The sequence below is a fragment of the Clarias gariepinus genome, chromosome 27, assembly GCF_024256425.1.
Source record: "Clarias gariepinus isolate MV-2021 ecotype Netherlands chromosome 27, CGAR_prim_01v2, whole genome shotgun sequence".
NCBI classification, from domain to species: Eukaryota; Metazoa; Chordata; class Actinopteri; order Siluriformes; family Clariidae; genus Clarias; species Clarias gariepinus.
In genome coordinates this window covers 9,900,542-9,912,045 of record NC_071126.1, presented here as the reverse complement: position 1 = coordinate 9,912,045, position 11,504 = coordinate 9,900,542, and the positions used below count along the sequence as shown (strand labels likewise).

The window sequence follows — 11,504 nt, the reverse complement described above, 5'->3', positions numbered from 1 at the left end:
AGTTTTGAACGACACCGTGCGACTTAGGCGGTTATGGTTCGGCTCGGTTCGTTTGCTCATATGCAATATTTCATTTCTGAAGGCGGGAGACGGGGCGTTCGTGTGCCGAGGTACCACTGTACATCTTTAATAAACATCAATCAACCGTTTGATATTGGCTTTTTCAAGTGTTGACGACTCGTATGGCTTTCCACACGTTACCGCGCACTCTCGTGTCTCTCCACTCCGAGTAATAATCGGATTTACTTTTGTTGTGAGATATCACAGGCTGCGTCGGTTTTTTTTTCTTTCTTCTTCTTTACCAAGAACTAGATATTGTGCTTATTGTAGTTATAATTTGTATTTTTGTTTAAACGGACGTGACCAGTTTTGCGTTGCTGTGTGTGTGTGTGTGTTAAGAATCAGTTCCAGTATGCGTCTAAGAACTGCTGATGAAGGAGGACTGCGCGAATCCGCCGGCGTCGTTAAAGTCTAACATTTGAAACATTCGCATCGGTTCTTAGCAAAGTGGCCGAGATTATTCGGGTTTATCATAGAGGATGCGAGAGGTTCAGGATTGAGAGACACGGATCCGGTTTCGGCTCTGTCTCTGTCTGTGTGTGTCTCTCAGCCATGTTCGCCATGGATTGAATTTTCCGATTGGGAATAACATGGAATAACATGTCGATGTTTATTTCTCGGAGGTGCGAAATAACAGCATCGGGGCACACCGGTAGATCACCATGGCTATGGGGACAAATCAAAGGTAGGCTCATTAGGGTTGCTTGGAGGTGGTGTATGGGCGACGGTCCTGATTTATGGCCAGATCACTGGGGGAAAGACAACAGCATAACACATCTTTAACTTTTCACCTGCAATATATGCAGAGTTTATTGTCAGAGCCATTCATTCCCCTGGTCTCTGTGCAGTAACTTCATTCACAGCACAGGTTTCACTTCATCATTGCAAAACACTCATTATATCATGCAGAAATAGTAAATCTCTTTAGTGTATGTGCCCACTCAGTGTAGGTGCTATTATAACACCTGCTTACTGACACCTCATTTATAAATATACACACCATAATATTGTTTCCCTCTAGATCTGATCTAACACCCTCAATTGCTTTCATTGCATATTTGAGTCAGGTATGAATTTCCTTTCTGTACTAAATCTGGGTTAGGACACAGTCTTATTATTATTATTATTTTTTAATAGGTGGGAGGTGTGTATCAGTCCTACCTGTATTTTCATACACGTTATTTAGGCACAGGCACACCATCCAGCCCAGAAAAGTCTGGGTCAAATATGATTGCGTGGCAATGGTGTATTGCGGACCAAAAAAAAAAAAAGTGACCTGACTGTAAACAGCTCCATTAGAAGGTTAGGGTTTGTGAGTTTTAGAACACGAACACGCTATTGCCATGCAACTGATCTCGATCCAAAATCATCTCCTATTCGCGCTACATGGTTGCGACTGTTAAGAGTTAAGAGATTTGAAGGTGCGGTCAGCTTTTTCTTAAGTCAGAACTTAAAAATTCTGCATGCATTTCAGCAGGTTCAATAAAATATCTTAGCAAAGCCCTCTCTGTGGTCTCTCAGGTTTGGTAGATAAAACAAATGCACGGCGCCAACATCCAACCAACAAAGCGAGCAAGGAGTCTGTATTTGCCTACCAATCATATTTCCTGTTAGTCTGGAAAGCACTTTGGGTGTTTTACATTAAGCCGTCCATGTAAGCGATTTGCCAAGAGAACACAGAAGGGAGATGTATTATTAAATGTTTTTATATTTTAACAGCTTTCTTAATCGAACGTCTTTTTCTGATCATAGTATACATTTATGCAGTAATGCATTCCTAAAATAAAATAATTAAAGAAATAAAGAAAGAATAAAACTCTCCTTCCAGTGCGGGACATTCAGTACAGTTAGATGTTTCTCCTCCATATTTTAGGACAACCTTTATTAAACATTAACATAAGCATTTAACCATTTAACTATTTAGACAATGTAATGGTGCAAATACTGTAAAGTATTTTTTTTATTAGTGATTGAACGTGTCCTTTAGTAGAAGCAGCTTTCTGTTGTCTCACAGATGAATAATCAAGGCTGTTTGGAAGAAGTGCCTGTATATGTTTAATAAAACATAACATTCAAAAAGCTTTTGAGTTTTACCACAGATGTATTCATGTGCCAAGGTATAGACCAAAAAGTCACCACTATCTTACAGGGACAATAAAGTCTACTGTATGCTATCACAGACAGATCCTTTTTAACTGCAGATTTTCCCTGTAAGATAGTGGTGACTTTTTGGACTATACCATGAGTTGTGCAGCGTTTCAGGTAATCTCTCAGGTACATTAGGCTTGAGATTTAATCTCATTAGGAGATTCTTTTTTTTTTTAGCAGCTAGTTCATTACTGGTATAAGTGGAACAGATGAAATTGGTAAGCATTGGGATGTCACTCTTTTGCTGTCTGGGATAACTGCTTGCCCGCTTTAGGAAATCCAGCTTAAAGGTCAAGTCTTGGCCATATGGCCTTCTATACATGGTTTATCTTAACACCAACACTGTAATGTCACACAATAGGAACAAACACTTGCAAAAAATAAGCTAGGAAAATTCTAGACTTTAGACTGGAAATATTTAACTAATGCTAATACAGATTAATAGTGTTTTCAATTAATTCTGTGTACTAATGTCTAGAACATTTTAAGAAATCCCACAACCACCAGAAAGGCACTACTGGGTGCTTGTGCCCTGATGACTTTTTACTCAGCTTAGCTTGCCTTATTCTTGGATGTAAAAATCAATGAATGATAATGATGCATTTTAAAGTGCTCTCACTACATAGTATTAAACAAATATATACCATATACTATGGACACAACACCTTGCTTTTGACTCAATAGGATTCTGTACATAATATGGTGGTTATGAAACTATTTAAAAGTTCAGTGACATTGATGTACAGTATGACTACAGAATAATTACACTTTATTCCTTTTTCCCTTTTGATGCATGGATTGATTATCTAAACAAAAAAAGCATTTGAAGGACAGTGCATAACTGTTGCTAATAATAAAAAATATAAAATTATATGGAAACAATAAAAATGTGATTCTTGAAATCTAAACATAACTTTAAAACACAGCTGCCATTTACTTAGGCTATGTTCACATTACCAGCCTGGAGCGACACAGGCTGGATGTTTTACCCTAATGTGCAAGGGATCTGATTTTTGAACTAACTAATCTATTCTTTTCAGATTGGATCTGAGTCAGCTTTGTGCAGTATGTGGTCCTACAGTAGATTAGATATAGCTAAAACATGGTCATGTGACTTGAGTGAGAATGGTCAGACTGGATTTCTTCCAATTTATTGTCATCAGTTAGCATTGTCAGCGTCTGGATTTCATAATAACATTATATATATATATATATATATATATATATATATATATATATATATACTATATATATATATATATACTGTATATATATATATATATATATATAATATTTCGTAATAGCATTATATTATAATTCTATATATTTTATTATAATAGTAAAATCACAACAATTGTTTGAAATTAATGAGCGGTTGCACACATATTTTGTGTTTTAACTCGCAAGCAAAGATTTCACAGGATGTCTTTGCATTGCGCCATCAATTCCGGCTTGTCCAGACCCTGCGTCCTCTATATCACATGCCATCAATACAGTGGCTCAGTATGCAGTCAGTATTCAGTCATCATTATCAGATAATGTTAGTAAAGCACAGCTACAGGTAACTAAGATATTAACTCTTAAATATATGATTTGGCTTCTAATAGTTTGTATTTGTTTGGAGCCCTGATAAGGGTAAAAAATAAAAAGTAACTAATGATGTACATATTGAGAGACCAAATTATGTCTTTTCCGATTATAAATTATATCATATTATATATCAAATTTCAGTACATTTTCCCATCCCTACCAAATGCCAATGTTAATATTAATATTAATGGAAACAATGCTGTATAATGTTTTCTGTGTAAAGAGCACATAATTTCCAGTTGCCCTCAGCAAAATCTAATTATATCTCCTCTAATCACAGTAGACAACTGCTTTATAAGTGAATTTTCACAGTGCAGTAAAACAGTTTTTTTTCTAAATGTTTGTTGCTTCAGAAATTCTTGTACAAGCACTATAAGCACAGAAACACTTAAGCAAAGTTGCATCATTAACTTTTAACCGCATAGCAGTTGTACATACTGTATATTATTGTTCTATAGTACAGAATACTGTGTGCCATTATACTGTACTGTATGACTAAGCCATAAGTGTATGCTTATTTTTCTCAACAATATTTTTAAGTATTTATGTATATGTATTGCTAGGGTAAATTTTAGTTAATCTGCATACTTAATTGTGAAACAAGGAGAGTCAACACAGGTAGTTTGCAGTTAAACTGAGCTTAGATCTATCAGCACAACATGTTTGGCAATTGCCAGAGCTGCATGTGAATACTGGAGCAGAATTGCTGGGTTTAATAGTATAATTGGTGTAATCAGTGTGATTGGATTCTTAACAGTGCTGATACAGAAGCAGTGTGTTAATCTTTTTACTTTTTAACACACCTTGTGCAACTCATCTAATGTCTGATTAATTCATTCATATGATTCATTAGATGTGTTATGAACACTAAATTCACTTGTTTGTGCAGTGTTTTGTATTTGTTGAAGCAAATGTTTTGTATATTGTATGTTGATTTGTTCCATTTTAGGTACCTGCTAATTTGGTGGATATGATCATGGCTTTTGTAAAAGCACATTAGCAGAAAGTGACCATTTGGCTCTTGAGCCTGTACTGTACTGTAACTGCTCACATTTGTACCTAGAATAGTCCCAGGTGTGTTATTCCATTTATAACAGTGATAAAAAAAATCACTTTAGCATTGTGTAATTATTATTTAATACACATTTTACCTGGGCATTGGTTGCTCAGTGGAAGGTTTCTCGCCTGCCATGTGCGGGGCCCGGGTTCAATTCCCACCCAGTGACCAAACCTCAGCCACTGAATGCAGTGCCCGAATAAAATAGGAGGGTTGTGTCAGGAAGGTCATGCGATGTAAAACCTGTGCCAAGTTGTGTGTGGATCAGATGGTCCGCTGTCTAGACTAACTAATGTTGCACATTTTGCTGGTGCATAGTTAGGATGTAATATAAAAAGTTGGTTCCTGCTATCACTTATGTTAATATTGAGCTTAGATGAAGCGTCCATTACAGTATATAGTACAACACTGAAAGAGCACAATAACTGTAACACCTGGGGATATGGTCTGAGCCATGCTGTTATACAAAAAAAAATGTAAAAGTCAAATCAACTCTACTAACATATTAAAGTGTCCTGGTCAACATTACTGCGCATACTATATCTATACCATTTGTAAGTAAAGATCAGGAACTGTGCTCACTGTGGTGGTGCGAAGCACAGTCTAACACACCATTACTCTTATTAGTGCCTAATTAGGTTTAGATCAGGTAACTGCAAATGTCTTAGAAAGTGATTTATTATGTTCAGACTCATCAAAATGCTGATTGAGCCTTGGTGCCATGTGGATTGGAGCACTAACATCATGGAGAAGAGTTTTCCCATCAGGGGAAAATGTTTTATTTCAGTTAAAGGTGATCCATCAGAGGAGCTTTGTATTGATTTGCAGTGACCCTTTCCTCTCTAGCATGTCAGCAAAATGCCTCCAAGAGACTCAGACTTTTCATCATTTATTTTTCAGCCATCTGTATATCATGATACATCAGAATAGCAATATGACATGAAGATATTTTTTAAGAATGCATATAATTTGCCCTGTTGTGAATGAAGAGGTTCAATGCTTAGGGTCATTTTAATAGGAATAAGTAAAGGTCATTGGATCTGTGTGATCAGGGGTTAACAGACCGCCAGAAGACAGAGTGTGATTAAAAGGGATTGAATTAGGGTTGAGGAAAAGATTTATGACATAAATGTAACTTTAACTGGAGATATGTGGTTTCTGGTATGGATTGTTTTCTGTTGGTTTTAATCTAGAGGGACTTTTGCTATTTGATACTTTAATCAATATTATAACTGCTTAATTTGTTGTATTTAAAGCCTCCTTAATTAATTACATAACCTAAACAATACTGTTTTGATATCATTAAACTTAGTTAAATTAAAAAAGAAAAAGTGACTTACTGTTGTGTGAAAACTGTGTGATACATTAAAATTGTTTCAATCTGAAAGATTCTTGCACAGTCAACTTGTTAGATGCTCACCTTTATGAGATGAATATGAATTGACTTTGGATTTTCCCCATGAGACCGATGAATCTCCCGCAGTGCTAACTCTGACTCTGATTGGACATCAGGATCAGCATATAAAATACGTACTGTATAGAGTCTGTATATACCAGACAACAGTACATTTTTTATGTATTTTATACTTTGCAGAAAATATTAAGTAAAAACAATAGACAGAAATGATTGTATGAATACACTCAGTGTCAAACAAAAGCAAGTACTGTACTTCACTTAAAAACACCCGTCACTTTTTAACATAAGTATCATTTTAAAACATATTACTGAGGTTTAATATTAAACAGTAAAATAATTGATCATGCTTATTGCTGTTCACATGTTTTACTTATTATAAGTAGTATTGTTGCCTTTGGCAGGATGCGTTTACACAACTTGATATAAATATGAAATAGAAAATAGCGTGGTGATTCAACACATTTTCAGGAAAGTCCAACAGATTTCAGCACAAATATATATTCCACACCATTTGCCATGAAGCTCAAAATTGAGCTCAGGCGCATCCTGTTTCCCCTGATCATCCTGTTTCCCCTGATCATCCTTGAGATGTTTCTGCAGCTTAATTGGAGTCCACCTGTGGTAAATTCAGGTGAATGGACATGATTTGGAAAGGCACACACCTGTCTATATTAGGTCCCACAGTTGACAGTTCATGTCAGAGCACAAACCAAGCATGAAGTTAAAGGAATTGTCTGTAGACCTCCGAGACAGGATTGTCTCGAGGCACAAATCTGGGGGAGGTTACAGAAAAATTTCTGCTGCTTTGAAGGTCCCAATGAGCACAGTGGCCTCCATCATCCGTAAGTGAAAGAATTTTAAGACTGAGCGATCGGGGGAGAAGGGCCTTAGTCAGGGAGATGACCAAGAACCCAATGGTCACTCTATCAGAGCTCCAGAGGTCCTCTGTGGAGAGAGGAGAACCTTCCAGAAGGACAACCATCTCTGCAGCAATCCACCAATTAGGCCTATAAGGTAGAGTGGCCAGAGAGTCTCATCAGACCATCACTTTTTCCTGAGAACCTGAGAATTTTGTTTCTTATGGTCTGAGAGTCCTTCAGGTGCCTTTTGGCAAACTCCAGACAGGCTGCCATTTTACTTAAAGGAGTGGCTTCCGTCTGGCCAATTTAATCCATTTTAGAATAAGGCTGTGACATAAAATGTGGAAAAAGTGATGCGCTGTGAATACTTTCCGGATGCACTGTACATACCCTACTTAGACATTTCTTCTTTTTTTTAAGACAGAAAGGTAAATGCCTTTTTGTCTAGTTTGCCATTGTTTAAAAGATTACCTGTTCGTTAAACTCATAATAAATAATGTTTTTTTTTTTTTTTTTTTTACCCCAGAAAACGTATTAACAGTAATTTTCCATACCATTATACCCCTAGTTTTTGCTGCAAGAAGTCACAACATATTTGTTAATTGATGGTGGTCTAACCTTTGTAATACTAATAGTTAGGAAACCTTAATATTCAGATGAATTATAACGACCCACACTTTTTTGTGGTACTTCATTGTACATGTTTTTAAAAATCTACATATTTTTTCTGTCGGGTCACATTAAAGCCATAAATAAAAAAATATGTATAATAACAATATATGCATGTCCAGATTAAAGACCTAAAATGGCTTTTATTGTTTTGTTCATTGTGTAAATGGATGCTGGTTTTCTTGAGTCAGTCAAAGTCTAGACACGCATTCAGGTTTCTAAGTTATGCCAGTATATTAATATCAGTTCTGCCTGATCTGTTGGCTATAAATAATGCCTCATATGTCACTCAGCTCTGGTCCCATAAGCCCTCTGCTCACTTAGTGCTTTCTGACAGTCAGTAGACTTCTTGCTTCTCCTGAGTTCTAGCTTCTGTTTATGTCTCTCATCTTTCTTTACTCCATCCATGCTTCAGGCTATTGGCCCAAAGGCTTTTGATAGTACCACTGGGATATGATGAAGGTCAGGGTCTTATTTCACAGAATTCACCGGCCTTATGTCAGGCTGCGGTCACTGGTTGTGCTGGGAACCGTTTTGTGCTGGCAAATACAATCACCATCTGTAATCTTGTCGCATTTAATGTTGTTTGTATAATAAAAAACAATTAAAAACGTATTAATTTTGTCTCCCAGTGCATTTAATTGTTTCGACTTCCCACCATTTTAGCAAAAAGCCCAGCTTTGACCACTGAGCACATATCTTACATATCACAGCAATAGAGCAAACAAACACCATAAATATAATAAAAATTTTTAATGCATTTAATTAAGATTGAAAATGGATTAGGCTGAGAGGTATATATATATATATATATATATATATATAAGTATTTAAATATATATATTTATAACCTTGGGCCACCCTAATTTGTTGCCATAGGCCTTAATATGGAGGTGTTGCTGAAACATTTCTAAGCCTAGTTACACTTGCAGGCCCAGAGTGTAACTAGGATAGGATAGTGTATAAAAAGTGTATTTTTATAAGATAGTGTATAAAAAGACATGCAAGTTTAAAGTCATCCAGAAAGCTGATACAGTAATAGGGTTCACAGAAGGCTGTGTCTTCCGTGTGACCAAAATAACATGTGTTGTTTGTTTTGCCAGTTTGCCTTAATCAATATGTACTTTGGGGAATTTCTAGCTAAAGATGTGTCATATATGGGGGAATGCAAATAGATCTACATTACGTTGCATCTTCACCAGCGATTGTGTGCTCAAATTAAAATTCGTAAAAGCCAGGCATTAAATTTGCATAAGCCTGTTTTACTATTGCTTTATTAAAGATCATCAATTATGCCATAATGAGGACATAATTAGATCTAATTTACATTTCACACATATAGTATAGTTGGTATTTATGTTTAGGAAAACCATTTACTGTACAGTTTCTGATTTATCTATTTGTTGTCACTTTTTAGCTTTTATTGATATCTAGATATAGTTAGTCATTTCTCTGCTGCAGGTCATGTCTTGCCATTATTTGGCATCATTTCAATGTGCATTTGCAGTCTAGCTCTGTGCAACTCTTTGAAAAAAATGTCTGTCAATAAAGTGGAAGGTGCACTGTGAGGCAGGAGGGATTGACAACTGTATGTTTCTTTTGGGAAATAAAGCAGAAACTCATTTCCTTAATTTGCTCCCAGCAAGTGGCTGTGCTTAAAGAATGTAATATTAGAAGCACTACCAAATCAATCAATGTAAAAAGCATGACCAGTTTACTGGACAGTTATGGACAGACCAACATATATGTCTTTAACTTGTGCAACAAGTTCTATCAATTTATTTGCATTGCATTTATTAGTATGATGGTCCATTACTACAAAATATTAGTAATACATATTGTCTGCTGTAGTTGGTCACTGACTTATAACTGAAATATGAGGCAACCTTTAAAAATGAATAAGGCGAATATTATTAATGATTAGCTATTAGATGTGTTTGTGTGGCTCCTTTGTTAGGAAATTTTAACCAATCTGGGCTATGACTTGAAATACTTTTGCAACCCCTACTCTAACACAATTGACAACACCCAGGTGTGTAATTGAGCAGATGAGCTAAATCAGAGGTGTAAGAGCGGGAAACACACATTAGTGTGCAGGGCCAAAGGTATAAAGAGCCACTTACAGCTCTGAAAGATAATTCTGGACAAGGGGTGTCCAAATTTATCCATTTATCCAATGTGGCTGTAGGGTTTTTATTCCAGCCAAGCAGAAGCTACAGTACAGCTCATCAGCTTTTTGAAGACCGAGACTAATTGATTAAATATGCTCAGTCAGGTTCTGCAGCCACATCGGCCCTCTGCTAATGAGACTGGACAACTGTTTTTTAGGCCATCCAAAGTTTACTGAAGCATTTATATTCCCAGAAGAAATTAATTTCTTAAAGCTTACTAAACATACTCCTAATATAATCTTGGGATTTAGTAGTACAGTAATTATAAAAAGGCCTTTTCGTGTAGTTGTCAGTTGTATGTTCGTGACAGTTACAGATTCTAATGTATATTATCTTTTAGTAGTTAATTGAGTAAAAAACTGTAAATTCTCCATTTACAAATCACTGGTTACTCTGCCGAAGCACATGAGCATAACTTTAGGGTGTTTTTCCAGCATTAAAACCTTCCCATGTGGTATGGCTATAAATATGGTTTATGTAGAAGCCTGGAGTTTTTAGCTCCTTAATTTTGGTATCTGTATCAGTTGGCTTAGTTTTTAAACAGATTTGCCAATGATAAACAAGAGGCTATAAATTAACAGTAGCAAATACGTTGCAGATTATTTGCTCATTAAAGACACAGCAGAAGAAAGCAAGCAGCTTACTATTCACTGGGTGGTTAAATCAGTTTGTGTGATTTGCTTTATTATTTTTAGAATGTCATGTAATATCTTAAATTATATTTGTAATATTATTTTCTAATGACATACAAAGGCTAGGCTTTATGAAAAGGCTTAGGAAATTATTAAGACCTTTTTATTCATTAATTTTTTTTTGCACAAGTACACATTTAAGGTAATATGGCTTAAATTGATTTTCCATCAGTCTAGACACTTGGACAATCTTTACACTGTACTATTCGTGTCTGATTTTATTTCTCACAGGCAGAAATGTACATTGACAAGGATACTCCTTGGTCATGAGCTAAGATTGGTGGTTTTGCTCACCAGCAGCCAATTTAGTGCCACAATGACCAAATTTAGCTGACGACAATATTCTTGCAGTGTCAAGAAGTTTTAATAGAAGTAAAAGTTATTGTACCGCAGCTGCAAGACTCAAATAGGGAGATGGCAAATGATTTCCCAAAGCTCACAGGACAGCTATATATACTCTAGTGGTAATGACAAAATGTAATACAAAACCATGCAGAATTTAAAAGAAGAGTGGATACATAAGCAAAGATAGAATTTTAGCTTTCAGGTATGTAGCTAGCTAATTAGCATGCAAACATTATGTTTGCCTAGTTTATTCAATATCATAACAGGATGAAACCATTGCATGCTTTCCAGCTGAAGAGCTGTGTTATCTGTTATAAAATACTGTGTGACAAGTAATTATCGTAAAAGATTTTGGAATTGCTCAGTGTAAAAACCGGCTTAAGGCACTCCAAATTAAACTGAGGTGCATCCTATTTCTTTGATTATCTTCCAGTGTCTTTAGAACTTGAGTAGACTTCAGCTGATTGGACATTATTTAGAAATAAACACATTTGT

The 11,504-nt window shown here is 35.9% G+C and overlaps 1 protein-coding gene across 2 annotated transcripts in view; it reads left to right on the top strand.

Annotated features, from left to right (window-relative positions):
- The first annotated feature begins 297 nt into the window (after positions 1–297).
- Positions 298–11,504, top strand: part of lrfn2b (leucine rich repeat and fibronectin type III domain containing 2b) — a 154,236-nt gene continuing 143,029 nt past the window's right edge. For both annotated transcript variants that reach the window (XM_053489410.1, XM_053489411.1), the window contains exon 1: positions 298–745. The gene's annotated coding sequence lies outside the window, so the exon portion shown is untranslated. The remainder of the gene's footprint in view (positions 746–11,504) is intronic.